Genomic DNA, 4,258 nt, shown 5'->3' with positions numbered 1-4,258 from the left:
CTGTGAGACTCTGCCCACAGGAGGTACAGGCAGGAAATCAAAAGGTGAAACATGCGAAAGCTGTTGCCCATGTATTTTACTCTCTGCTTCTGGCATCTAGAGCAATCGCTATGTCCCTTACAAAGTCTAGAGCCAGTTGGAGTAGCCCCTCCTTTCCTTACCTTAAGAAAGTGACACCCTTAACAATGAGTGAGTTTGCTCTTGTGCTATGATAATACTACTTCTACCTTCTGTTCCACCAGCTCAGGGACTGGTAGCCATCCTGCAGTTTAAAATTTCTGATTTAATCTTACTTCTCCCTTGTTGCTCTTCTAGCCTTCAATATCTGCTTAACTATTTCTCCATAGTGAATGGTGTCTGTTTAAAATACTTTTAATGATTTATTTTCCTGCCTGGAACTGTACTGATGCAGATATGTACTTCCATGTAATATTTACAAAACTGTTGGAGTTGGACAGAGGGTTGTTGCAGTTTTTACAAAGAAGGGGATATAATTTTGAAATCTCTCTCCCAACTAATGAATTTTAAAACACCAGACCACATCAGCACACTTGTAGAGAATTTTACATGCCCATCAGTAACATCTGTTCATTATGACAACATAAAGGCCACTAGGGAGTGTGTGTGGCAGGAAGAGGGGGAAGAAATTTGGAAAGTCCTCACATAAAATTCATACTTTTTGAAGAAGCAATTTACTTCTAGGCACTTAATTTAAGGAAGTAAAGAGAGATCCACATTATAACTTACACATCTCTCCCCAAGCTCCTGGAGACTGACTCCTCCAAACCTATACTCTACAACTTATGATGCTTCCCAACTTATGATGGGGCTATGTCCCAATAAATCCATTGTAAGTCAAAAAATCGTTTGGTGGGCCAGGCGCGGTGGCTCACGCCTGTAATCCCAGCACTTTGGCAGGCCAAGGCCAGCGAATCAACAGAGGTCAGGGGGTCAGCCTGGCCAACATGGTGAAACCCCGTCTCTACTAAAAATACAAAAATTAGCCAGGCGAGGTGTTGGGCGCCTGTAATCCCAGCTACTTGGGAGGCTGAGGCAGGAGAATCGCTTGAACCAGGGAGGCGGATGCTGCAGTGAGCTGAGATGGCACCATTGCACTCCAGCCTGGGCGACAGGAGCGAAACTGCATCTCCAAAAAAAAAAAAAAAAATCATAAGTGGAACCTATGTTAGTTAGGGACTGCCTGTGTAGCTAGTTGCCTATTATACATCTTACTAGAATGCCCTCCACAATCTCTGCTATGGTTTACATAGCTAGTAGCTACTGTACTTGTCAGCACATGTCTGGGTTCAAGAGTATAAATACCTAAACCACTTAGCATTTTATACAATACTTTGCTGCCTCTCTGATACAGTTTGAATGTAAGTCCCTGCCCAATCTCATGTTGAATTGTAATCCCCAATTTGGAGGTGGAGGCTGGCAGTAGGTTTTTGTCTCCTCCAAAAATTTATATTGAAACTTAATCCCCAATACAACAGTATTGGGAGGTGTGGTGTATGGAAGGTGATTGAGTTATAACAGGCTCTGCCTTCATGAATGGGATTAGGTACTCTTATAAAAAGGGTTTGGCAGAGAGAGTTCCTCTTCTGCCCTTCTACCCTCTGCCATGTAGAATAGCATTCCTCCCCTCTGGAGGTTGCAGCATTCAAGATGCCATCTTGAAAGCAGAAACTGGACCTTCACCAGACAACAAACCTGCTGGCAACTTGATCCTGGACTTCCCAGACTCCAAGACTGTTAGAAATATGTTTTTGTTCTCCATAAATTACCCAGTCTGTGGTATTTTATTACAGCAGCACAACTGGACTAAGACAATCTCAAACTTAACATGAATAAAACCTAAATTTATCATCCACTAAAAAAAATCAATTTCACTCCTCTAGCATTTCCTATTTCAGAAAATAGGGTCAATATCCACCCATTTTCCTAAACAAGAAGCATTCCACCTCTCCTTCAGCCTCCATATCTGCTCCGTGACTGTAGTTCTGCTTCTGGTTGCACCAGTGACACATACCATTCTTCATTTCTATAACCACAACCTGTGGATGACATGTATTCTGATTTGTATCCTAATTGTCTTATCTTTTTCCAGTCTATCCAATTTTTCCTAGATATTTGTGGAAAATTGTAATTTTATCATTTTAAACTCTGCTCAAAATTTGTTTATATTTCCTCAATATCTAGGACAACACTATCCAATAAAACTTTCTGTAATAATAGAAATATTCTACTAACATTTATTTCTATACTAATCAATATGGTAGCCACCGGCCATGTGTCTACTGAACACTTAAAATGTGGCTAGTGTATTATTATTTTAAAATAAAGATTATTGAATCTTTAATTGTAATTAATTAAATGTAATTCATTGTATTTGGCTAGTAGCTACCATATTAGATAGCGTATGTCTGGGTTCGAGAGGATAAATTTCTAAACCACTTAGCATTTTATACAATAATTTGCTGCCTCACTAATAGAGTTTAAATGTTATGTCCCCACCAAATCTCATGTTGAATTGTAATCCCCGATGTTGGAGGTAGGGCCTGGTGGTAGGTGTTTGGATCACGGGAGCAGATCCCTCATGAATGGCTTGGGCCATTCCCTTGGTAATAAGAGCTCTCTATCTGAGTTCACTTGAGATCTTGTGGTTTAAAAGTGTGTGGCACCTCCCCCTCTCCCACTCCCTGTCTCTCTTGCTCCTGCTCTGGCTATGTGACATGCCTGCTCCCTCTTTGCCTTTGCCATGGTTGTAAGCTTCCTGAGGCTTCCCCAGAAGCCAAGCAGATGCCAAAACCGTGCTTCCTGTACAGGCTGAAGAACCATAAGCCAGTTAAATCTCTTCTCTTTATATATTATCCAGTCTCGGGTATTTCCTTATAACAATGCAAGAATGGCCTAAAACACTCAGCCTGCTCTATTCTCCTTTATCTACCCAATCTTATAAGCACATTAAAGTTTTGTCTTTTTTCCTAAACATGCCTTTTTTCTTGTACTTGTTGTAAATTTATAATTGAGTAAGAGAAAATTCTCCCACAATGAAGAGATGGGCTCCAAAGTGACTTTTCTAAAAATACATTTTGTAAGCAGAAAGTTTTTTTCAAGAATGCACATAAAATATAATGAGTGTCAGAATCCGGTGATAAGTTCTGTTTTCTTCCAGTGCCTTGTGAAGAATGGACACTCAGTAGATGCTTATTGATGAACCTGTTGGTTGAGGATAACTCGCTAACTTTTCTGAGCTTTGTTGGAAAAACTGTGAGTACCTATGTTGGGTAGAAATTGGAGGAGAGCCCCTAGCATTTTACATCATCCTTGGAGCTTTATTTATAGTCATTAAATGCAGAAGACTCCCCAGTTCATGGATTTATTGTGCTCAACAGGACAACTGCTGAGTTCTAGTGCACGTGTGGCACGAGAAAATGTTTATCAAGCCTCATATGTCAAATTAATGAACTACATAAGAAACAGAGATGAAGATTGTTTTTCTCATCACTTGTCAATACATTTTTAAAGGATACTGCGATTACATAAAAATAATTTTATTTTATTTATTTATTTATTTATTTTGAGATGGAGTTTCGTCGTTGTCGCGCAGACTGGAGTGCAATGGCATGATATTGGCTCATTGCAACCTCCACCTCCCAGGTTCAAGCAATTCTCCTGCCTCAGCCTCCCAAGTAGCTGGGATTACAGGCACCAGCCACCACGCCTGGCTAATTTTTGTATTTTTAGTAGAGATGGGGTTTCACCACATTGGCTAGGCTGGTCTCAAACTCCTGACCTCAGGTGATCTGTCCTCCTCAGCCTCCCAAAGTGCTCGGATTATAGGTGTGAGCCACCACACCCAGCCATGTAAAAATAATTTTAAAGGCTTGATTTTCTGGAACATAAAGTAAGAAGAGATATATTTCACAGCCTGTAAAATATATCTCTATTGTCAATGTCAAATGGAAATGTAGAGAATTGAATTGAATTGAATAATTTTGGGAATTTGCACCAAACATCCCTGTTGGTTTCTTCAAAATGACAAAAACTGTAAGGAAAGTGAGAAATGACAAGGTAAATAGAATAAAATAATACAAAAATGTTACAAGTAATGTCATACATTTAACTGCATACATGAGAAAATATTTAAAGGTTGATTAGTGTAACGAACATGAGTTTGCTCTATTAATTGAGAAAGTTCAGTTCTGTTGTAGAGCACAGAATGAGGTGGATTAATCCCATAGGATGTGCTCAG

General features: G+C 39.7%; 1 long non-coding RNA gene across 7 annotated transcripts in view; it reads left to right on the top strand.

Moving 5' to 3' along the window:
- LOC116463333 (uncharacterized) overlaps positions 1 to 4,258 on the top strand; it is an 84,189-nt gene that overhangs the window by 1,675 nt on the left and 78,256 nt on the right. For all 7 annotated transcript variants that reach the window (XR_009212887.1, XR_009212886.1, XR_009212882.1 and 4 more), the window contains exon 3: positions 3,179 to 3,273. This is a non-coding gene — a long non-coding RNA (uncharacterized LOC116463333). The remainder of the gene's footprint in view (positions 1 to 3,178; positions 3,274 to 4,258) is intronic.

This window comes from Hylobates moloch, unplaced genomic scaffold (assembly GCF_009828535.3).
Source record: "Hylobates moloch isolate HMO894 unplaced genomic scaffold, HMol_V3 SCAFFOLD_3, whole genome shotgun sequence".
In the NCBI taxonomy this organism is placed as follows: domain Eukaryota; kingdom Metazoa; phylum Chordata; class Mammalia; order Primates; family Hylobatidae; genus Hylobates; species Hylobates moloch.
Note: the sequence above shows the minus strand (reverse complement) of the source record. Positions and strands in the feature narration are given on the sequence as shown.